Source organism: Tympanuchus pallidicinctus, unplaced genomic scaffold, assembly GCF_026119805.1.
Source record: "Tympanuchus pallidicinctus isolate F22 unplaced genomic scaffold, pur_lepc_1.0 scaffold6, whole genome shotgun sequence".
NCBI lineage: Eukaryota > Metazoa > Chordata > Aves > Galliformes > Phasianidae > Tympanuchus > Tympanuchus pallidicinctus.
The window spans coordinates 36,272,894-36,299,744 of record NW_026294780.1 but is presented as its reverse complement, the minus strand read 5'-3'; positions in this window follow the sequence as shown (position 1 = coordinate 36,299,744).

Genomic DNA, 26,851 nt, shown 5'->3' with positions numbered 1-26,851 from the left:
TTGGAGAAAGTAATCCTTGTGAGAAATGTCTCGTTTTATGGAAAAAAAAGAAAAAAAAAAAAAAGTGAACAACCTATTTTACTATTTTTAAGCCATGTTTTCTCTCCTTTTATTCAAATGCTGTTTGAAATTAAATTTCATTTAAGATATAATGGAAGGCTGGTTATTGGCTACTTCATATTTCAATCAGTTTTTCCATAGGAAGTAGAAAATCAGTATAGAAATCAAAAACCTATTGTGTCACAATTGAGTCACCCTTTTTTTCTGGCACTATTTCTGTAACAGAATAATGAAATCCTGAGTACATACTTAATAAATTAAGACACAAGAAAATATCGAGAAACTCAGAAGTTAAGCTATCCCAGAAGGTATAACAACAAATTTATATGATTCCATTTAAGTATATAGCTCCTGTACCCTCAATATATTTTAAAATGACTTCAAACTGGTAAGAGTGGTCAACACACCATAGGTTCATTCTACCATTCAGAGAAATCTAGACTGTACAGCTGGCCTGACAGGAAGCTTATGAAATTAAAATGGGGAAACGAGGAAGTACAAAGTCCTGCAAGCTGTGAGGAACAACTAGTACATGCTGAGTGCACTCAGATGAAAAGCAGTTCTACAGAAAAAGATCAGGAGGCCAGATGGACACCAAGTTGAACATGAGTCAGAAATGATGTCTTACTAATGAATGTAGAATCCTTAGAGTTGAAAGGGACATTTAAAGGTCTTCTAGTCCAACTCTCTTGAAATGAACAGGAATACCAAATCTGGACCAGGTTGCCAAGAGCCTTATCCAGCCGTGCCTTCAAAGTTTCCAGGGACAAGGCATCAACCAGATCACTAGGCAACCTGTTCCAGTGCCTCACCACCCACATTGTAAAAGATTTTTTCCTTAGATCTAACATAAATCTACCCCCTTTGAAATCGAAGCCATTTCCCTTTGTCCTATCAACACAGACCCTGGTAAAAAGTCTGATCCCTTCTTTCTTGTAGTTCCCCTTCAAATAATGAAAGATTGCATATTCCCAGGGGTCATCCTTTTTACCCTTCTTAAAAATTGGTGTGACATTTCCTTTTTCCAGTCACCAGGGACTTCGCCTGACTGCCATGATTTTTCAAATATCGAGAGTGGATTGGCAACTACATCTGCCAATTCCCTCAGTACTCTGGGATATATCCCATTAGGATCTATAAACTTGTGGGTGTTCAGGTTCCTCAGGTGGTCTCAAACCTGATCTTTGCTCACAGTGGGAGTGACACTACTTCCTCAACCCCCACATTCCAAAATAATCATTTGAGAGTTCTATGACGACCAGTTATCAGAGAAGACTGGGGCAAAAATGTTGTTGAGTGCCCCCGCCTTCTTCTTGCCTGCTGTTACTAGCAAGAATGTCCCTGCATGTGACAGGGAGTTGGAGCTTGATGATCTTTGAGGTCTCTTCCAACACATGACATTCTATGATTCTATGAAGAATACTAATGGAAGAAGACTAAAAGTGTTCTTAACTGCATTAAAATATTCTCAGCAAGTGAAATGAGTTGTTCGGTTTTGTTTACTTAGCTTCAGTGAGGATTCATCTTGGAGTACTCTGGCCAGTTCTGGGCTACTCAGTACATGACAGATTTGGATATGCAGGAAAGAATCAATGTAAGATGATTAGAGAACTGAAGTATCTCTCCTATGAAGGAGATACTTAAGAGAGCTGAGACTCTTCAAGCTGAAGAGAAGGGTCAAGGAGAGATCTTGTTAGTATATACCTTATAAAAACCTGAAAGGATGGAAGGTGCTAAGAAGATAAAGCTATGTTTTTTCAGTCTTGCCCATGCACATGCAAGTTCATTTCCTCTAAAAATGTGGGTTTTATTCCATTTTTTAAATGACATTAAGAGTAGAGTCAATGGAGTAGTAAGTTGTTCAGAAAAACTTAAGAAAATTATTTGAAGAAACAGTGGAAACAATGATGTGAAAAACAAGTCACTTTCTGGATAGCTCTGCAGATTTGTATGCATGCGACATGCAAGCTGTTTCTCATCACTGGTGAAAATGCATAGCTAATGATTGTAACTATGTTGAAAAACAGTGTTTTGTACATGAGAATTTGTTCTACCAAATTTGTCATCATGCTCTTTGTATCTATTTTCGTCCATGGAAATAAGAAGGCATTACTTTTGGAGCAATCTATTTTTATTTCTCCTATTATTCTTGATAGATAATTATCTTATCTTTAAATATATATATATAATAATATAATATAATATAATATAATATAATATAATATATACATATATATTCCTCTTCTGGGGCACGGCTTCCCCTCTACGCGCCATAATGCATTAAAAGTAATATACTGTTTTTATGGTGAGAAAGGTTCTCTGCTGATTTTACTTTTCTCTTTTAGCTGTCTACGTATTTGCAGTCAAAATTTTTAGGACATAGTGGATAAATGTCAATACAGGCCAGCGTGAAATGGGCACAAACATCCTCATATTGAATGTCTGAGCACTTTGCCATGTGGCCCTTCTGCCTATGGAAACACATATGGTGTGAAACAAGCCTATTTATTACTCTGGGTTAGGCAGTGGAGATCAAGAGCAAGGCTGTTCTGTTTGTGTTCCCAGACAGCACTTATCACATAATTCATTATCCCTTTCTCATTTTTTAACCTCTTTTTTTTCCTTCTATCTTTTAGCTGTCTTTCTGACTTCTGTATTCCTTAGTCTCCTCTCAAATACTGTCAATGGTTTATGGGCTGGTTTCATGGCTAGCTGGGTGAAGGGATTTCACAAAATCCGCTCCCCTGGAAAAGGGAAGCAGGGGACTCCAAAATAAATAAAAACAGCAGTAATGATCTGAGGAGAAACAAACTAATTTACTAAATATAGTATCAGAATGAAAGATAATACACCATAATACAATTTAATTAGAATTGAAGCTAATAAATCAAATATAATGAGAGTGTCCGAACGGTGGATAGGACTCACCATAACACTGAGGTGAGATGTGCAGTCCTGTTGAGCAGCAGGGGAGAGCCTGACAAGGAAGAGCACATCAGGTGAGTCCCCTGGGGTATGTAGTTCTTCTCTTCTGGACAAGTGACCGGAACTTGAGCATTAACACTTTAGCTCCCAGTGCACTACATGATGTTATGATGTGGAATACTGATAACCAAAAATCATAGAACTATGACAAACCTTCTTCAGTTCTTTTCCTCTTTGGTCACAATTATACTGTATCTGTACCCAAATCTGGTATTTCTAATACCATTACTAAAGTAACTTCTGAAATATATGACATCACTGTTACAGTTAATGATCTGCTGTCATCTTTGGAAAATTATACTCCTGCGAAGATACTCAAAACCCCCTGCCAGCAATCTGTGATGTTTGGACAGTTCTCACATAACTGCTCCTTAACCACCTGTGAGTCCTGATTGTCCATCATCGTGCAGTCATTAACACTTGCAAGCTGCTTGCACTGCTATCTATCAAATAAAAAAAAATTCTCGTGCTACAGACAGTAGATTTCCATATCCTATTCAATTAACATCAGTCCAAGGCCTTGCCAAGGACCTCTAGCTATTTGCCTGTAGCTGTATCTTCTATTTGATGATGTGTGTTGGGGGTGAATTCATGATATTAATATTTATCCAGAAAGAATACAAAACTTACTTTCTGACTGTAGTGTGAACAATACCTTATTGCTTCATCACAGTGTATAATATTGTTTAATGTCAGTTTAGTGAATAATGTAATTTTTGCCCTACAGATTTAACAGTGTTAAAACATTCCTAGTATTCAACTTGCTTGCCACCAGAAATACACTGCTGTGGTTCATTAATTCAAGAACACAAACAAAAAAAGTTCTGCAAATGTCTTCAGCCACACTGTTTTGAATTTGTGGAAGACTACTAAGCTACCATATCATACTGTTGATGATAAATATGATAGTCCCACATTGACAAATGCTTTTTCAGCAAGCAGAACCAGAGATGTCCTGAAGTATGTGCAGCAATTTTTTGCTGTTGTTGTTGATTAACTAAGCTCTCTATCAAAGCTCTCTAAGCTCTCGATCAAAACCTCAGGCTGTGAAATTCACTTTATATTTAAGTTCACATCTAAATCTTATTAAAATACATATGCTTTATTGTAAATATTCTCTAACCACTATATTATTCTAGTGTATTTTTTGTGGGAAATCTGCAGTTTTAGGCACAAGGGTCCAGTAATCTATTGGTGCATGGCTTAAAAATGTGAAAGGAGTGTTGGAGTCTGAGTGGATACGTGATACATGCAATGCAAGCTACATTGAAACAAAAATACTTCTGAAATTTTCAAGTATTTTAGTCTTAAAAGAAGGTGGTTTAAAGAAAACTGGGAACAGTGAGGTATAGGTTATTAACAAAATTATTTGTGTAACCAGATTTTGTAAATGTAAAAATTTACTGATGCTATTAGTCACTTCTACCATTTTCAATTCTGCCAATGGAAAACACTACTGGAATTATGAAAAACAAAAACAAAACAAAACAAAAACAGTGCTGAATGTAATTTGTAGAGGTTATCTACTCTATTCAATTATTTTAATACAAAGATAACTACAATGATTTCTATGAAAGTAATGCCTCCTATTTTATTATGTCAGCCCACATCAGCAGTAGATGTCAGTGGTATGGCAGTAGATGTTGAATCTTCCCACCAATATTCCATTAAATTCTGTTGCTGTGCAACAGAAGGTGGCAAATCACGTATATTATTTGTTCTTCACAAAATCCATTATTACTCATTTACAGATCTCTGGCATGATATAATCACATCCTCCTGCTATTAACTAAGAAGTTTTTTCTTTGCTTTCTTTGCTTGCCCTTGCCTTGTCTTTCTTTTTCCCTTTTTCTTTCCTTCTCCCTTCTCTTTCCATTCCTTTTCCTTCCCTTCTGTTTTCATAGATAATCTAATTTATTATTAGTATTATTTTATTTTTTTTTAATTGTAAGGTATGAGTCTGCAAAGCAATCTGCGTACTCTGAGTCTCTGAGCAGTTAAATTGACATCGCTATGGACAAAAATTATTTCAAGTATGGAAGTACCATATTTATGCACAAATTTGTGTTTGCAATTGAAGAATAATAACTCCAAAGCACAATTTTATTTATAAAAGATTTCTGGAAGTCATCTGCATAAAAGCTAAATAGGAATTTAATCTGAACAGTAGTTTGCACAATAAGACACACAGGAGATGACCAGCAACTCTGGGACCTTGGATTTGCAAAGTTGTGGATAGACTGCAAAGGCTTGCCTAGCCCTCGTGTTCCCTGATTGTTCTTGCTTGAGGTTCGCCACACAGACAGGAGAAATCTGGATCTTATCAAATATAACTACATGTTTCTAGGAGTTATGATCAAAGTAATGGAGATCTAGATGTTTTTATTTGTAGATCCTGCTTCATGGTTTCCTATAGCCAAGTAAACCAACAGTTGAAGAGGCTTGGATTCAGTGGCATCTACAGGGCAGAATGTCCTAGACCAGATGCTAGAGATCTCTCTACAGTACACTTATTTGTATATATAAATGTACATAGACAAATATTTTCAAGTAATGGATCTTCATGCTACTCAGACAGGCAAAGGAGTTGTATGAGGCCATTGTGAATGTGCTTGGTGTCTGTGATCTGTATAAACAGATATATATAGTATCTTACTTGTGTTCTATGTGCATGTGTTTGCTTGGAGCGTGTGCTTAGATTTGTCATTGTTTGGACCTGGAGGCATGGCAGTCCATGTGAGTTTTCACCTCACTTGGACTGACAGATCCAGTCCAAAATTTTTCCCTAACATAACAATTGCATCTCAATAATTCTCCTCCAGTTAGTAAGTTTTGCACTTCTTTTCTGTCCATTGACTTTTTGATAGGTCTTTCACAATTCTCTGAGATAAAGTTATGAAGCTGTTTTATGTCTGAAATGGGTCTTTGTATCTATCCAAACAAGCAGCAAAATCTCTGAGTCGGAGGGAAGCCTCCAACAAGAATCATAACATGTTACAGTATGTCCCTTTGTTGAACCTCAGCTTGACACTTCTGTCCATTTACTGCCCTTGTACTTACGTTTTTTAGTTGTTTCTATAGGTAATGCAAACATAACTTATCACTGTATGCTCAAAGTCAGTCCGCTTTATCTCTCTTTGCAAAAGAAATTGTTTCCCAAAGAGATAGTAAGACCTCTGAAAAGTAGTAGTTAGACTGATATCTAAGAATGACAAATTATTTGAGGTAATTTTGGTTACTTCATTCCTGAAGACACAAGATTCTCTTAATTACATGCTAAGTAAAGTTTAATGGTCAATCATATGTATAACTTTTATAAACCTAAGCTAAAAACGATCTATTTTCAATACGTTGTTATTCATGCTGAGTCATGAACATATAATCCAGAAGTTATTTCACTAATATGTGCACCTTGACAATTCTTCCTGATTTCACTTATAACTCCCACAATTAAGGACATCATAATCTGCCTCTACCAGCAAATGTTTTACTACTTGACAGGCAGATATAATGATAAGTCATTTGATATATGCTCTATCAAATAGGGATAAGAACTATCAGAAGAGTGCTACTATTTCACACATGCATCACTTAGAGTAGATGGAAATAATCTGATGGATAAAGTCTTGTCTATGTATTTTTTGTGCCATTACTTTGTGACTGCTTGTCTCTACAAAGGAATCAAGGTAAGCCTACAGGGGTTCCATAGGTCTTTAGTTTCTAACTACAGAATCATCTGAAGAAGACATATCAGGAATAAATAGGTTGAGGCAGACTCTGAACAATCTCCAAAGTGAAAACTTCACAATCAAGTCAGAATCATTTTCTTTCTTCTTTTACCAGTTACTCTTTCTACATGTAGATAAGGGAAACAATGTTGGTAAACAAAATTTGTTTTCTGGCTCTTCATCTAGGTATACAATTTCTCATAAGACCTGCTTGTGTCAATTTGGCCATAACATATGTGGGAAATTATTACCTTTTTTTTTTGGTTGTTGTTTTTCAGAATGTTTATGATATTTTCCACATGTAAATAACAAAATAAAAAATAAAGATCACCAACAGTTTACTTTGGAGATGTCTTTAAATAAATAGAAGTAGTTATTAAAGATATGACATATTCATTGCTTATGAAGGCTGTCTGTGTATAGTGCATGGGAACGTATTGTTGTGTTACAATATACCACAGATATTATTTCAAGTGTCTTTCGTCTTTGAATGTAATATTTAAAGGTCAGTCATGCACACAAAATCAGCAAACAGAATAAAAATGAATGATTCACTTATTTCAATATGAAACATGCATAAAGCTATATTACAGAAAACAACTAAAGAAATTGAGCCAGCATTTTATCCAGGATCAGGCATTCTTCCCCAAGATCTTTCATCTTGAGCCTTCATTGATCACTTCACTTTTAATTATTATTAGTTTAGAAGCATTTATTTTTATGTTTGCTGTTGTAGGAAAGCTCACACCATCATCCAGAATGCCAGCTCATCATTAAATATGAAATCTGAAAGTCAGTAAATGAAGCCTTATCTCGTATTTGATCACTGACAGTAAATCTATGATATATTCTCTGACTGAAAACCTTTAACAGGTTTACAGAGAGTTAAATCTGACTTCAGTCTTCCATTAACAGCAAGATTTAGCTCGTTGGAATGCTCCACTTGTTTAATTATTTAGTGGCTCAGTAACAGAGGCAGTTTCTACAAAAGCCAAACGATCATACACAGCAACAAATGAACACCATAATCTAAACAAAATTATCATAATAAAAGAGTCATTGGAGAAATTAAAATTATCTGCTTTAATTATGAAATTATAACCCCATTAACTCCTCTGCATGAAAAACAGGAATTGGGGAATAGCAAAGAAGAACCCAGAGATGGCTATTATAAACTTCACAGCAAATTAAAGAGAGTATGAAAGAGATTTGCTGTGTGGGCTCAGGTATTTCAGGTAATTTATTTTGGAGCTTAAGTTTCCTATAGATTAACCATTCCAAAATGAGATCAAAAGAACTGTGAGGTGTATTTTCTTGTATTTTTTCATGTTTCCCCCCCTAATTTTTGTTTTTACTAGCCTCAGCCATGCTCAGTTGAAATCAATGAACTTAAAAGTAGGCCCTTATTAAAATAAGCCTAAAGCTGTAAATTCATGATGCCCTAAATAAGTTATTAGAACAATATTGCCACTAATGTATTATTTATGGATACTTGTTGAAGTTTGTAATGGCAGAAGTGTTGAAGGGACATTTTCAAAGAAATTAATATGAGAATTAAGTGAATATTAAGAGAAATAATATTCAGTGAACAGCTTCTTACCAAAGCAATCTTTAAAAACGTGAATGCTAACCACATATTTTTACTTCTACAGTACATATGTAATATACCTAGGACTACTTTATAATTTCTTTATATTAGTTTGCATAATAAATTAATATATAAAATACAGATCTCCTAAAAATAAATTTATATTTCAGTAAAAATATTTAGCATTATTTTTATTGTAAAAGATTTAAATAGGAATTTTGGCAATTAATTATTTAGCTCTTTGTCCCTTAATTTTAAATTTTACACACTTCTCTACAATTTTGCTATATTAAACATCACTTACACTTTTAGGTATTAAAGAAGTGAATGTATTATTTTCATGAAATACATAACTTCACTTTTGTAGAGCTAAAACATCAGTTGTGAGCAGAGTAGAAGATAAAAATTTGACTTGATAGAAATTATTACTAAAAAAGGTTTTAATATATTTATTATTGAATTACTGAATAGCTGATTTTCAGAAATAATTGCAGCTAGCCATAAGATAATGTTAAAACTCAAAGAATAAATCTAAAATATCACGGATTATTTTGAAGTGTTAACGTGTCTTGTTAAAAAATAAATAAATAAATAAAAAATAGTGTGTTGAATGGAACCTGTAAAGGTTTTAGTAGTCTGTCATCCATAATGTATAAGCTACTTTTTCTTAATCCTTAAGAATACTTATAAAAATTTGAAAAATTTAAAAAAAAAAAAAAAAAAAATCACAGTGCTCATGAAAAACTGTTTTTCTCTATTTACATGACTTCTATAATTTTTTGTATTTTTTTCCAATAATAAGGACTTATTTTGTAACAATCAGCCTGTGGGTACCTGTTTCACAGAATCACAGAATGATTCAGCTTGAAAGAGATCGCTGGGTCCATACCTGGTTCAACCCTTGCTCAAGTAGGAATATTCAGAGCGGATTACCCAGGCTTATGCCTAAGCAGCTTTTGAAAACTTTGAAAGAGAAGATTCCACAGCCTCTCTGAGAAACCTGTTCCAGTGATCTATCACTCATACAAGGAAATACGTGCTAACGTTCACATGAAACCTTCTGTTTTCCAGTTCATGCCCAATGACTTTCATTCTATTTCACTGTTGAAATAAGTTCTTTGAAGAGGAAATAAAAAAACAATGCTAGATACATCTTGCCAGGATTTCTCTCTGGTTATGTCTATACTTCTCAGATATACCTAATACAGGCTTTGTTCTGAAAATCCTAAACAGACTATTACAGATTTCAAAAATTCTCCATTTGGTGAGAATATTAGAAGAATTATAAATTTATATTTACTGATGTTTCACAATACTGCAAATTTCACAATTTCATCTGCATGAATATCTGCACCGTTGCTTTCAACATTGGCAATGTAAGAACTTGATAAAGATAATAAACACGAGCTTTATTAATTTGCTACAGTGTTACTTCCAGAAATGAAAGTCCTCATTCGTCTAACAAAATGAAACCAAAAATGTAGGCCATTTTTTTTGTTCTTGTAGATTCCAGTATTGTTTTGTTGCTGTTCCAGTGATATGTTAACATAAAGATTCTGAAATACAGCCAGGATGCTGTGAAGACTACCTGATATATTTTGAATTAATTTTTCTATTTTGGTCTATGAGCTGTTCCAGTGCCTCAACACCCCCATAGTAAAGAATTTGTTCTTAATCTAAGTCAATTCTCTTTTAATCGTAAACTGTTTCCCCCTTGTCCTATCATTACCCTCCCTGAAAAACAGTTCTTCTCTATTTTCTCGCAGACCCCCTCCATGTACTGGAAGGCCACTAGGCTTCCCTGGGCCACTAGTCCACTTGAGCTGCAAGTGCACATTCTTGTCTTGAGTTTTTCATACATCACTAGCTCCAGTCCTTCTCATCAGAAATGGAGAGTGGAGTGGAGTGGATCTAAGAAGCATCTAATAGAAAGGGGTCTAGATCCCAAGAACTAAATGCTGAGGCTGAGGTGCTTGAATTCTTTAGTCTGACAAGAACAGTGGCTAGTTAATAGCTGCTTGTAGCCACTGCACAGAGAATGAAATGAAGATCTGCTCAGTATGCGAATATAATAAAGCATAAAGGATAACTGTGTCCTGGGGGACTCAAGTTCGGCACTTGGAAGAAAACAGAATAAAACAAACAAACAAACAAAAAAACAACCAGAATACTACAGCAAAAAGAACAGGTTATGAGAAAAAGGTGATGAGTTCTCCATCCTTGGAGAAATTCAAGATCCTGCTAATCAAAAGCTACAGCTGACCAGGTGTCCTGATCTAATCCATGAACTAGTTATACTTAGCATGACGTGACTTGTAGATATCCCTTCCAAGCATCTTCCTGATTTTTTGCAAGATTCAATTGCTTATTCCTTTTCTCTTTACTGCCCCAGGCCCAGATTTATATATAAATGCATATAGATATAATGTCAACTTATGTCAAAAAAGAAAGTATTTACATGTGCTTGAGTAATACACTTAGATTTTGTTTAGATTTTGTATCTTAGTTTCAAAAGATAGGCAAGACAGCTGTTGGCACCATAATTTTAATTCTGAAGAAGTCTTTAATTACAGTAAAATTAAAGAAAATTTAAAGTTATATGCAAGAGAAAAAAAAAATAAAAAGGACTATTCTGATGCAAGAGCAGGAAGAGAGTAACTACATTTTTCAAAATAAAAGACATAGGCTGAATCTGAGAATGAGTCAAAAAAGCCCTTACATTCTGTCTTGTTCTGCCCTGTCCTGTCCCCCTGTCTTTTTCTGTCCTGCCCTATCCTGTCTTCCCATCTCTTCTCCAATCCTCTCCTCTCCTTCTTTCTTACACTCTAGATTTTGTAAAATATTTTTAAAAATTATATGAAGAAAATAAATACCAGAAATTGATAAACAGCATGCTTGAGAGATTTTGACAACTGTAACTGTGAGAAGAAAATGCTAGCACTGTGAAAAACAAAAATGGATAGCATGACAGAAACAAAATAGGGAGATAAGTGACAAGTACATCTACTGAACTGCCAGAAATAGCAATTATGTCATACTGATCAAAAGACAAACTGGCAAACATAAGAAACAATGCAGCACTGAAGCAAACAGTATAAATGATCCTGATGCAAACTCGAAACCAGGCCTTGGCTTCAGAGCAAGTTTCAGCCTTAGCAGAAGCAGTGGTACTATTACACAAAAGTGCTCTTTCTAGTAGCAAGGACAGTGGTTTACATAGCACACATAACAGATTACAGAGAAATGAAATAGAAAATTGTTCAAAACTTAGGCTGTGGAAATGTAAGGAAATTATAAGGTAAATAATGTATGACTCTTAGCAAAATATATATATGAGAAGATGTGACTCTCACTGCTTTCTTATAATGTTGTCTTAGCAGTGGTGATTTTCTAGATTACAACAATTAGATACAATTACAGAATCACAGAATTGTAGGGGTTGGAAGGGACCTCCAGAGATCATCGAGTCCAACCCCACTGCCAAAGCAGGTTCCCTACACCAGGTCACACAAGTAGGCATCCAGGCAGGTCTTGAACATCTCCAGAAAAGGAGGCTCCACAACCTTCCTGGGTAATTAATTTAATTACAGGAAGGAAATGTTATCTGAATTTTCAAATGGTTCCTCATTATCCCTTCAAAAATTCCATCATGAAACAGGATTCCAAAAGATGGATAGAATTTGTCCTCAATAAGCTTCATAGAGTCCTATACGATTTAGAGTATGTGCAGTGCAGGACAAAAGAGGTTGTTTATTTTAGGTTTCAAAATAAAAGCATAAGCACTGGGAAAATGATCCAAACAGGTTATACAAAGTGATTACACTCCTTACAGAGTTGATGGAAGGAGGTAAACAATTTTACAGAAGAAAAAAATAAAAGCTGCAAATTGTGTGCAGCTGCTTAAAGCTAGGAAAAGGAAATCCAAGCTGACAATATGTTTGATTTGCTGCTACTCTAAATTAAACGCTCATGGGTCCATTTAAGATGTAAAACTGGATTATTACCTCTGGGAGTACACAAGATTCAATATTTTCAAGATGGAGAAATTAGAGGAAACTGGATTTTGTAACCAGCCACTTTCTCTGCCCTGCTGTGATTCACCCTGTGGGACAGTACCCCAATCCTTTTGCTAGAGTCACTCTTCATTCACACTGTTTTTGCATCTGCTCCATTTTTGTTGCTTCCTGGCAACTAATCATTATGTTATTCATAAGCCTGAAAAGCAAGAAGTCTAACTTTTGTTGTGAAATATGATGTGTATGACTTCCTATCAAACTGTCCCACTCTGATAGCAGGAGCCTGGGCCCACCACTGACTCAACGAACATATGCTACATTTCTTCCTGGCTTAGTTCTGAAGACAGCCTACTAGCTCTCTTCAAGAGAAACTATGACAGAGTCAACAGCACAAGGCACATCAGCATCCACTTAAGAAGGATAAAGGCTACCTCTACACGATATGGGATACACTGACACAACTCTTAGGTGAGCTAGAGACTGGATGATTAAATACAGTGCATGTCTACTCTGCTCAGACTTGTCCCCTCTTAAGCAAAATGAATGAATGAACATTAAAACTTTTGAACATATATTTCCTTTGAGCCAGCAGTTATGGCTTTATGGCTCAGAGATACAGTAATTATTTGGTGTAGTTACTAATGGTGCAGAGGTTTCTCAAATTTGTGGACAAGTAGGTGAGCCACAAAAACTCTCTGGCCTCAAACACTGGAACACATACAGCTTGAATAGAGTTGTCTTTGGGAACTGGAAAATGATATAGTAATGTTAGGAACAATAAAAGATGATGACAAAATTAAGAGGATTCATCAAGGTAGGAAACATCTCCCAGATAAGTCACTCAAGGAAGTATTGACTTTTTCAGCCTTTATACATTGAAGTGTTAATGTTTTTTTTCCCTGAACTAGGCACCTTTACAGCCCTACTTTATAGTCATGGAAAGAAAGTAGACATTTTTAGATAAATGAATTTCTTTCTGCTTTTGGGCAAGATAAATCCTGTCTTAAAACCATCCAATTCCTTCTATCACTACAACGAAGCCTAGAGTGATAATATGAGTGATAATGGACATTTATAATAAGAATCCACCCAAAATACCCACTTCAGGGAGTCTTCAGTTTTGATAAAACTTTAAACTTAATGACTTAAAACAATATTAGTGATGATCTTAGGAATATTAAGACTTTGCACCTACCACTGTATAGTCAAACAATTTCCCTCCTCCTCCTCAAATTCACCAAATCTGTATGCAAGTTAAACAGGGTTGCTATTCTAAAAGAATGTTTAGGCTCTCAGAAATTTATCTCAGAATTTAAGTGTAATAGACAAAAGTAACAAGCTCAGTTTATATCATTGGTATCTACATTTCTATACTTTTATGTATTAATCCTCGTTTTATACCCTTTACTGGGTTAATCTATTCACTTTCTGTATTTAGGAAGAATAAATTGCTCAGACATCAGATTCACAGTGCAATTTATTATTTTCCTTTCCAACTGCTGTCGTTTTGTGTAGAAATTGCCATTAAATATATACAGACATACAAGAATACATTTGCTTAGTACAAACTACACATTCCGAGGCGTTTAATAGTTTTTAAGAATTTGGATGATTAAAAAACTTTCAAATTTCATAATAAGTAGTAAATAACTATTCTCTTTTCTTTCATTTCACAGTTAATGGAACCTACTGTAGTCACTTTTGAATTAAAATGTCAGTTATCTCCACTGAAAGTGGAATTGTAATAGCACTTATTAGGCACAGCCATTTGCAGCTTCTTAGTACCTTTTAATTATGAGACTTACCCTAATTACTTATCAAAAAAGTAGACATAAAGAGATTGATTCCCATTTAGGCTCCAGCTTCTTCTGTATATTTTGGTTATAAAGGATCTTATATTGACACAAAGACCGAATTGTGAAAAATAAATCATAAAATACTCATGTCTATAACCTTAGTGGTGATTGCTCCTTGATACTTGTTCCAAGTCTTCACTTTTTTTTTTTTTTTTTTTGCTATTATACTTCTGCTTTCTCTCATTCTATACCTTTATATTGGTATATAAATGGTATATAGGGTATAAATTGGTATATAAATTGGTATATAAAGTTTGGATGCACAATTACATATTTGATACGTCTTATTTTCTTCATTAATTACTATAATTAATATATAATTAGAAAACCCAAAGAAATACTGTGAATTAACATGAACACTTAGAAAAATTATCTTTGAGCCTGACTTTTGCCTGAGTCTTTTAAGTAATATTGCATTCATCAATTCTTTGCAATGTCATTTCACCGAAGACATTTATTTTTGGTTAACAATACTTTCAACAGACAAATATGTTCAACACTTCATATGTTCCAGTTATACCTAATAATTTGGTATTTATTAGTGACAGTGTATTTATCTTCTAGTACAATAAATGTTCTGTTAATTGACGTCATTATTCACCTTTCCATGTATCTTGCTATTATACATTACACAAAACTGTAGTTCTAATAATCTAAAATAAAATATTCTGTAGTGCAATCCATTAATCTCAATGAGAAGTTCATTAATGAGCTAAGTAAATAAATATTCTTAACTGAAAATCCCTGTTCTTAATATTTTCCAACAGAATTAAAATATTAAGAAAAGATGAACAGAGTAGTGACAAACAAACGTAGGAAATACTGTAAAACTGTATTTTATTATGAGATATCAAAGTGAAATGTTTAGTATCTACGAGTAGATTTTTTTTTTTCTCTTCGTCTTTTATTCACAAAAAATTGAAGCATCTTTTCTATCTGTACAAGCTAAGCAACAGGTAGGTAGACTCATACATAGATTTGTCTCAGATGCTTATCTTTTTTCTGCAATCCTAAAGTATGGATATCAAAATGAAAGGAAGGAAGGAAGGAAGGAAGGAAAGAAGGAAGGAAGGAAGGAAGGAAGGAAGGAAGGAAGGAAGGAAGGAAGGAAGGAAGGAAGGAAGGAAGGAAGGAAGGAAGGAAGGAAGGAAGGAAGGAAGGAAGGAAGGAAGGAAGGAAGGAAGAAAAAGTAGAAGAGTAGTAGGGAATAGAAACTCCCAATATAATAAAGAAATAATGGGAATAAGAAGACATCTCTGATTTCTACATCTCTGTGTAATTATAACGAGCCTTTAAAATATGACTATGCAGTCATACAGAATATGTACAGCTTCTGCCTCACCACTGTTCATCTGTTCCCATAACACAGAATCTAGCACATCCTCTGGCATGGAAAAGAGTTCTTGATTTTCAGTCTGTTCTGAAACCAGTCATGGGAGCTGAAACCACACATGGGAGCTGTCTGTTCAGCCTGGGGAAGAAATGACTTAAAGGAGGTCTTAACAACTTTTATAGATATCTAAAGAGTGTGAATCGAATGAACTGGGCCAGACTCTTTTCAACAGTACCTAGCAGTGGGACAAGAGACAATAGACACAAACTGGAAAATAGAAAGTTCCATACAAACATGAGGAAAAATTTTACTATGGGTTACAGAACACTGAAGCAGGCAGTCCAGAGAAGTTGTGAAGTCTCCTTCTCTGGAGCTATTCAAAACCAGCCTAGACACTTTCCAGTGTAACCTACTGTAGGAAACTTGCTTTATCAGGAAGAGGGTGAACTAGAATCTCTCCGGAGGTCTCTTCTAAACCCTACATTTCTGTGGTTCAGTAAGTCTGTAAAAAGGAGATTTTATATAATTGTCTTCAGTTCAGCATGGCAGAGCTGTTTGTTTCAACATGTTAGATGCCACCTTAAAAAACTCTGATGTTTCCTATACAAATCAAAATCAAGAATCAATCCTCTCTTTCTGCATCCACTGAAAAATGGATGTAAATCAAATGGACTGATCAGTGTGTAAGCTGGTCTTTTTTGTTGCAAATAGAAACAAAAAATTGCTTTTACTTTCCACGTTCTATGAAGACTGGGTGAAACTCTGGAAGGCAGTCTTCCTCCTTCCCAATACAAAAAAACAAATTTCCTTTCTTTTTGCACTTTTTTTTTTTTTTTGCCTCATTCCCTCTTATGTCACCAAGACTATGAAAAATATAATAACTGTGAAGATCAAAGAAAAAAATGTTAGAGACAGAAGGATGTTACCCATAAATCAAAATTGCAGAGGACTTTTTATTACTTAGCACAATTGAAAAGAAAGATCCAGAAACTAGAGCAAGATAAGGACATCACTACCTTTTAAAAATGATCTGTCCTTTAAAAATAAAAAATCTCAAGATATCCATGCTGCAACATTAATCCCAGTCTACACTCTTACAATCCACTGATAAACTGAAAAACTGACATTCTTCTTTCTGTGATAGACTTTCTACCATATTTAAAACTAGCTAACAGGTACAACCTGCCATTCCTGAAGTGCACATCAACAAAAAAAGCAAGTGGAATACTACAAAGTAGCTATTCTCTCTCAGTATTTTTAGGTATTTTACAAGCTGTTTGAGGCAGCTTAGATAACTGGAATGTTAGAATAAATCCTAGCGGACAAGGTTCAGTGGTTACAAAGCAGGTGAGGTAGTCACAGGTGCATGGTAAATGTAATTTGTCATATTGTTCTACAGTTTAACACATGGATAATTTCACACCATATGTAGTACAAATGCAAACACACATACAAACTACTACCTTATGCCAGCCAAGCAATTAGTGATTTATTTGTTTTTTTTTTAATGTGAGTGGGAATCAGAAAATTTATTTTACTTAATATACAGAAATATTTAAACAAAACTAAAAAAGCATCTCCATGGACAAAAGAAATAAACGAACAAAAAAAACCACTGGTCAGGAAGGGAAAGGCTTGAAGTTCACTTAAGAAAATATATCTATCACTATATGTTCGAGAAGACATTCATCCTATCTATAATGAATGGAGATTTACTATTGTATGAGTAAAATCATAGCCACTATATTATTTTTATAACTATAAAATAAGGAAGATCATTATTCATTTTACCTCTAATGTCTGTACTATCAAGCTACTGTTCCTAACACAGTTGGAGTATGTTTCTTTGAACAGAATCTGTTCAAACTTAAATGTGGCTTAGCTAATATCTTTATGTTAGCATAGTCTTGTAATCATGAAACTCACACTTATCACACACTTTAAGCTCATACGCATAGCATTGATGAATTAACCTTCTGAAACTGATTGTACTTTAATAAAAATAACCACGTAGCTACACTGTAACCTAAGAGAAAAAACATTACGGTTCAAAGATTCCAGTGTGATAAAACGCATGTAATAGATCTTCAGGCTCACAACTACTGAACTATTTTTTTCTACAACTGTCTCACTTTCAGTCTACTTTTCTGCTTTAAAAAAGGATAATGTTATTTCAGAACAGTTTTTCATCAATTTGTTATCATTCTCCTATCACTTCTTTAGAGTGAAATATATTTATTAAGAAAAATAAGATACATCCCTAAAACTGCAGCACTATAGTGTAGTGTATTTCACTGTAGAACTGAAAAAGAGAAGTGCTGAAAATAGGATAAATGAAAGGTTTTCTAATTTTGTGCTGAGATTAATCTACTATGTCAAGAATAATGCTCTGAAAGAAAGCCCAAAAGTCTAAATGAAACAACAGAACATTTTACATTATCTGCTGAAAATAGGAAAAACTATGAAACTTATTTTTAAATACAAATACTAAAATATTTTATAAATTTTGACTTACAGAAGCCAAGTAAAAAATATACCAAAATAACCTTTCCACCTATGAACTTGACACCAACTATAGAATTTGCAAAAACAAAATATGAAGAAATAAAAAACATGGTGAAACAATGTTGCTGGGTAGAAGAAAGAAATAAATGTGATTATCAGAATGACTGCTTTGTTGTAAAATTACAAAAGACACTTGTTTTGATTTTGAATCTGTACCAATATTTGGGGAGGATTCAGAAATTATAAATCTCACAGTTATATACTTTGTTGCTAGATATTTTTAATGCCTCATCTGTGTACCCTACACTTTTTTCTCCTGAAAAATGGCTCTTTTTGCTAAAAAGGCAACATTAACAATATAGCAAATACATTTTATGCACGTATTGCATACGCACACGTTGAGCTGGACAGAGATCTTTTATTTTTAGTGTTGCTTGGTGAGTAAATTCATTAAGCAAGTATGAATGCAACTAATTTTAATGAGGTATGGTAATATGCAGTGATTCTAAACTGCCACAGGGTGGTAGAAGATGCACTTTTCACGTGTATATAATTTCCCGAACTAATTGATTTGCTGCACTTCTACCTTATGTAAATAACTTAGTAAAATGAGTGCTAGTCCTATAGCTTGGAAGAATTGGTAAAAGTTAAAGGGCAAAATTGTATCTTTTATACTATCAAAAGAATTCTCAAAGAACCACTTCAAAACATTTTCAACAAATATCTAAATTTGCTTTAAATTATCACTAGGAAGAGATTTTGTCAGTTTATACTCTTCAGTGTTATCTGAGTGCTGCAGATCACTTTGCAGATAGCCTTTAGCATTAGATCTGAGTATACTTAAGTATATTACATTAGAATGAGCTCCATATATGTAGAAAATTCTAAGTTTCATTTTGTTTTGCTCATTCCTGTATAAAAAAAATGAATAAATCTCCCTTTCAATCTAGGTCTCTCTCATCTAAAAATATTGAGAATATTAATATCAGAAATATTTAAGAATCTGAGGACATGGAGAATTTAACATCCGGATTCAGAGTTACATCTGTATTTTGCTTTAATGATTGTATTGATATCATGATTAGTTCTGACTTTTCTCATCATTTTTGGCATTGTTTTATTAAATATTTTCTACTTGGAGTCTTCTAATAAGGTAATCCTAGTTAAAGTGTTACACGTAACTGTTTTGTCTGAGCAAAGATAGGTCAGAGAAGTCTACTTTTATTCCTAGACCTATATCTTATTGCAAATTAATTTGCTTAAACATCAAATAGCAAGATACACCTTTGTAGTCATAGCAGTTTGATGACCATATACCATCTGAGGATGTGCTATATTTTCAAAAATGATTCCATGACACATGAAAAAAAGGTGGAATTTTATCATGCCTCCATGCATAAACAAGGTAATAAAACTTTAATAATATATAACTTATATAACTGAGGAATAGGCACAATTGAGGGAACTTTTACTAGATGAACTGCCATGATAACTGAAATGATCCCTTTGAATGCTTATGTTTGCAGTGAGTAAATGTCCTCAAAGTCCTCAACTATGCAGCCTCATTCATAGTATCATCCATAGAAAAACAAGAAACATGTGGGTGGGGAATGGAATATGTGTGCATTTGAGAATCTGTTAAAAGAACTAAAAGTGAAAAAGAAATACTCTAATCTTCATGCTTTATGTGAGCATGCTACTCAGACTTAATTCAGACAATTTTCTGAACAGAATACCTTCACTTGAAAGGGAGAGGATCCAAACAGATGAGGAGCATGTGTCTCACTCCAATTTATAGGAGGGAGAGGAGGTTCTTTTATTATCTATATACCCGGCATGAGATTAAGAAGCAACGGTTCAAATGTTGGTCCAACCAGTTTATTACAAATCTTAATCAGGGGAAATGGGGAAGGGGAGAACGGACACTATTATGAATTAGGGTAATGGAGGAAGGGAAGGGGGGGCGATAGAAAAGATAGAAAAGAAGAAGCATGGAGTCTTTATAGGCAGCAAGAGGGACATAGTCACCACCATGGATCCAGCGTGGTTCGTAGTTCAGTCTTTGATCTTCAGTAGTGGAATGTCGTCAGGCATTGTTGTCCTGTTGCCAACGACGACCACGACCATGGTGATGATGGCCCTTTTTCAATGCTTCAAAGTGGTTGAGTCAGCTGTTTTTGGAGTGACAGCTCATATCCAAAGTGGTCGAATCAGCTCTCCTTTGAGTGACAGCTCAAACCCAAGGTGGTTGAGTCAGTTCTCCTTGTGGTGGCAGCTTCTGGCTCTGGGATCTCAGCAGGAACCTCCTTTGTTCTTATCTTTCTGGCCTTGCCAGCAGATAAGAGGAAGCAGGGAGGCACCAACTTGCATCTTGCCTTCGCAAGATACAATGGTATCATCCCCCAGCCTTCCATTCTTAGCTGGAACGGTTTGGCCACAGGCCAGATCTTCTGCCAGTGAACACTCCTGAGCACTCTCTTCTGCTCTTCTACAGAGCAAGTAGCTCTGGAGGAAGGGGCTTGCAAATGTTCCCAAAGTGATATCGATTGTCACACAGTTAGCACCCATCAGTTGCCTCCTTGGCAAGTCACTCAGAGTCTTATCACAAGAAAAACCTCAGGAAGCAAGCTTTGAGCCAAAAAAAAAACTAAGAAGGATTCTCACAGCATGCTTTGCAAAGGCTGTTGTCAAATGCTCAGTGAAATTTTATTTTGGCTAATGCTTTCAAGGCAGGTATTTTGAAAATGAAGTGACAAAAACCATTGCACCCAAACTCTGGTAAACAAGGACTATGTTTACCATATTTAACCAGATCATTTTTTCTCACTGACTGGTCACACAACTGGGTTCAAATTTAAAATATAATCTCAGAGTAATTAAATATGCCTTTTAATGTGCTCATGAAAAAAATCTCTATTTACATTATCAGTTTACTGCAGAACAGTGTCAAAAAGAACAGTATGTCCATAATCACTCTCAGTGAATGTGATAGAAAATAAACTTTCTGGAAATATCTTCAGAAAAGAACATTTTTAAAAATGCTGTGCTGTATCCAGGAAGAAATAGGCAGAGGAATGATTAAAGAAAATATATGAGTTGCTCCAAAATGAATATCTCCTATTTATTTCCATGGGAGCTACAATAGATCCAAAGAGCACAGTAACACTATTCTCAGCTACCAAACACTGTTTTTCAACATAGTCACCACCATTTGCCATACATCTTTGCCAGCAGTGAACAAGAACCTACATGCCACTCTCATAAAAATCTACAAGGCCATTCAGAAAGTGGCTCATCTTTTGTATACTTATTGACACTGCTGAAACACACCACCTCACTGTGCTCACACCCACTGTTAATTTCTATTAACTATTTTCTAAATGTTCAGCAAACATCAATGAATGTCTGTGGGTACAATTTTTTATGCACACAGCAATTCAATTACACATTTTTATTCAAACGTTCTTCCATGTCAGACACCATTTTGTCAGACTACCCTTTTGCTGCTATCTATTGCATGAGAACAAAATTTATTTCAATATTGGTGGGAAGGTTCAACCTCTCCTGCCATTCCACCAACATCTGCCTCAGATGCTGTGGACCAACACAGTAACATAGGAGGCATTACAATCAAAGCAGCTCTTCTGCTATTTTAGTATGGTAATTCATACTCTGGAGCAAAACCACCTGTTTTTCAATTCCTAATACACTTCTTGAATTTCTGTAGCATATTTCAGTAACAATGAACAGCTCTTGGTCCAAACAATGGACACTTTAGCTAAAAAATAAAGTGTAACATGAGATGTAACATTTATCATGGACGTGAGATATTAATGTTCTTAAAAATTCAACTTCTGCTCTGTAATTAAACAGTCTAATCATGGATGAAGGTATATATCTTACAGAATTGTAGCTAACCTAGAGATGTTCCTGTATAATTCTTCATATCAGCTTTGACATCTAAAGCACTGACCCAGATAATGATCATAGTTTGTTTTCATAGCCAATGCAAAGAAATAAGCATTTCTTACCTGTGAAGAAATGTATCAAACCTGAAAGTGATTACCTCTCACTCTTGATGATAAAAGAGACCAGATCTTGGCTGCTTCGTATATGCCTAAAGTTTAATGGTTACATCTATACTATTACATTTTAAATTCATTTCACCACTAAGGGAAATAAATGTTTAAATCTTGAAATAATAAAATATTCAGTTAAGATAAAAGAAATAGATAATTATCTTACGATGATGACTGAATTTCTGATGGTGTTTATACTTCATGGAAGTATAGAGTTCATGGAAGCAGACTCCAAACTGCTTAAAAGGCTACCTTTTAGATAGATAACTAAACTTAGCTGAGAACAATCAACTTAAATATAATGTAAACATGATAAAAGAATATGTGGGGAGGAATATAGGCTGTTTCATGGAAGAGAGATGATAATTCTGGTCCTGATGAGAAGACAATTTGGAACATGAAGTTGTAACAGAGGAGGTCCTCTGATACAACAAGGGAAGAACTATTTCTCTCAGAGAGTGGTCAGGCACTGGAATGGCTGCCCAGGGAGGTGGTGGAGTCGCTGTCCCTGGCAGTGTTCAAGAGGCATCTGGATGACGTGCTGCATGATATGGTTTAGTGCTAGTGGTGGCAATGGTGATGAGGAGATGGTTGGACTGGATGATCTTATAGGTCGTTTCCAACCTTGTGATTCTGATTCTATGATTCTATGATTCTATGATTCTATGATTCTATGATTCTATGATTCTATGATTAAGCAAATGCAAATTCAAGAAGCACCCATCTAAGCTGGCTGAACACTACTAATTCATATTACTGTAATACTTGTTATTACTGTAAATATTTAAGGCATATCTATAGTTTAATCCAGGTTTTGTAACAGCTGTTTTGTGAGTATTTTCAACAATTTGGAGTTTTCTTACTGCTCATCAGATACTAATATCCAAAGTCTACAATATCTTTTGTTAAGCATGTGATTTATTATGTCTTTGGCTGAAATAATACTTTTGCTGTTATAAACAATTTTATACTTTTCAGTGCTGGGACAAAGGAATGTTTGCAGATTTGGTGTACTCTATAACATACCACTGTCATTTTATACGCATTAATCACATACATATGCAGACCAGTGATAGATTTTTTAAAATTAATTTCTTAGTTTTGCAAATGATATAAGCAGAATGGAAAATTAGACTGTGTACTGAGTAAACCTTGAATGGTAACTTTTTTTGAAAGACTGGGAGAAACTTAGGACAAAATCTCAGTACATTTTCTTTCAATTAAAGACAAAATATTTTTGAATTCAATTCGTTTTAAAATAACTTTTGTTGGAGGATGATTATGCCTTTGAAATTATATATGTATAAATATACATATATATATTTAAGTAGAGTTTCTTCTATACATTGGAGAAAGCAAAAATCAGAATAGTCTGTAGTTCTTCTAATTTCAGAAGTTGATAAAATTGTAAAAAAAAATATTGTGCAAGATGGCAGTAAAGCCAAAGCATATGTGATTGTTATACTTGAATGCAGCTATGATTTCACTAAGAACGTGTCCTACTACAATACTGTTGAAGTCTCTTCTAGAAGGCCCAACAGAATGAAATGCCAGTCTGATTGATGTTTGCTCTTCTTTTTCTAGGTCCTCACATAAAGGAGAAAGAGAAAGCAAGGTGTATATTAGCATGTGTCATGAGACACAGTTGTTGTTAACTCATTTTTCTTGTCACAGGACCCGCTGCTGATGCAGGTTTGTTTGAATGTGAAAGGAACTGTTATACAATGAATGACCCAGTGTTTTTTGTTTTTTGTTGTTTTCTATTACCTACACTGAAAGCATAGTAGGTCATTGCTTCTATGATTTGACCACAGAAATAGATTTAAAAACTCTGGTAGCTTGAGTAGACCAAACCAGACAAGCTATCATTATCGTACTAGTTGTGTTCTGAAATGTTACTGAATGGTGTTCATGCAATTTGTTGTCTAGACAATCAGAGTTGTATTTGAGTTCATACTGTTTATTCCCTTCCTAGCAGAAAATTCGGCTGGGCAATCAAAAGCAAAACTATCTAATCCTTTAATCCTTTTTTTTTTTTTTTTTTTTGTTAATTGCAGATAATTTCATATGTTTATATAGGAATGCATTCTTCAATATATAAACATACAGTAAAAATATTTAGATAGGAATGGATAGAAAGGAAGGGTAGAAAGGCCCTACAGACAGACTGGGACAGGCTGGATTGATGGGCTGAGGCCATTGGGATAAAGTTCAACAAGATTGTCATGGTTTTATGTTTTTTGGTTTTCAGTATTCCACATCATAATATCGTGTGGTGCACTGGAAGTTAAAGTGTTAATGCTCCAATTCCAGGTACATATTCCCCTACACATTACAAAAGTCATGGGATCTGGCCCATCTGGGTGGGGTGGTCTCTCTTACTGCCTTGCAGTGGGTGCTGGAGAGTGCTATCCTAGCCATTCCAAGCTTTTCAGGTTTGACTTGGTCTCAGGAACTCTCTCTTTCTCCTGTCTTATTTGCTTTATTAGTCTCAATTAGATTGTATTATATTGTGTTATCTTACATTCTGATATCGTAGTAAAATAAAGGTTTCTTCCATAGATAGTTACCGCTGTTTTTTTTTCCTTCCTTGAGCGCAGCTCCCATCTCCCTATCCATTGTCCCTTTCCCTTCCCATTTTGTGGAGCTGGGGGGGGAGGGGTGGAGGAGTGCAGCAGGGGCCTACTGCCCCCCCGTCACAGGCATAGATTGATCTAGTTAACTCCGTGACAAAGACCAAGTGCCAGATCCTGCACTTTATCCATAATGGTGTGGCTGGAATACTGTGTAGCAGAAAAAGATCTGGGAGTGTTGGTCGAGTGTTGCTTGGCTGAGCAGAAGCGAGAAATTTGCTCAAGTGGGCAAGAAGACCAACAGCATCTTGGCTTGTATCAGAAATACTGTTGTCATCAAGAGCAGGGAAGTGATCGTCCTCCTACATTCAGCTCTGGTAAGGCCATGCCTGGAGTACTGTATTCAATTTTGGGGAACAAGAAAGACATCAATACCCTGGAGCATGTCCAGAAAAGCTCAACAAAGCTAGTGAAGAGTCTGGAACACAAATATTATTAAGAGTGGCTGTGGGAACTGGAATTGTTTGATCTGGAGAAGAAGAGGATCAGGGGATGCCTTTTCTCTCTACAGCTATCTGAAAGGAGGTTGTAGTGAGATGGGGGTCAGCTTCTCCTAGCAATAGGAAGAGAGGGAATGGCCTCAATTTGTGCCAGGAGAGGTTCAGGGTGGATACTAGCCAAAACTTCTTATCCAAAAGAGTGATTGGACACAGCAATAGGTTGCCCAGGGAAATGGTGGAGTCACAGTTCCTGAAGGCATTCAAGAAATGTGTAGATGGGGTAATTAGGGACATGGTCCAGAGGGCAATACTGGTCATAAGTGAATGCTTTGACTTTTTAATCTTAGAAGTATTTTCCAACCTTTATGATTCAGTGATTCTGTACAGTACATAATATGAAATATTTTAAAGTATTTGATAAATGATAAAGATATTATAATTAAATATTGAATACTATAAATTATGTGTTGATTATATATTATATGATATAAAATATGTATAATAAATATTTATTATATATTACATAAATTTCTGACTCTTGCAAGTGTTTTGTTTGTTTTTGGTTTTTTGTTTTTTGTTTTTCCTTACAAAAGCATCTCAAATCCAAGACAGGTCTATACAGTCATCAATATTTTAAAAAAGCATGCACATTTTATAATATTTTGTGTATAATTTTTATACTTTTAGCAAGCACTGGAATTTAAGAGTGACTATCCAGTGACCTTCAATAATTTAAATGTTATTTGATAAAGGCAAATGAGACTCAGGCAGAGAAGAAATGGTTTTCCAAAATTCTGTACATAATGAATTTTACAAACATTATATAAATGTGTGACTTCTTAAGTTTTAGTACTGTTATTTGGAGAAAAAGCTAAGCAACTTCCAGCATTCTACTGTAGTAGGAAACAAACATCATAGATCCAGTTTATTGCTATCAGGTATTACCCAGAAAAATACACAAAAATCAGATATATTCACAGAAGGATGACACACAAAAGGACAAATTGAAAACACATACTTCTAATTCCTTCAATAAAAGAAGTTCTTAATAGAACAAATAAGGCATTTACTATTCTGAGACCACAGGTTACAGTTGTTAAATGCTCCTCGCAAAAGCCTGTTATCAAAACTGACATGCTGGGTAATTTAATGAAATGTGATCATGTCACTTTTTTTTTTTTTCTTTTTTTTCTTTTTTTTTTTTTTCAGTCAATAATTACATGCTCTATTCATTTTAAGATTTTCCTTATGGCACTGGATCCAAGAGGTGAATAGTGGCTTTATTATTTCAGAATGAGGAACTGAGAGAATACAGCTCATTGACATGCCTTTTATGATGTTTTGTTTTTTTTTTTTTTTTTAAATTGTTACACATATTCTTCTGTTATATTTTTGAATAGCAGTAATATTCCAAAAGAGCCTGAGCAGACAAATAACCTCCAGTCTAGGTCTCTTTCAAAAAGACAGAAGATTTTCAGTTTATGAATACCAAAAATACTAAAAATCTCAGGGGGATGGTGAGTATCTTATATTTCATAGCTTTTGTTAATATTGTGAATGCAATTTTTTCATTCAGTGGTTCGGATATTAAAACAAATACTGGACAGAAGTGCTACAGAATTTTTAAG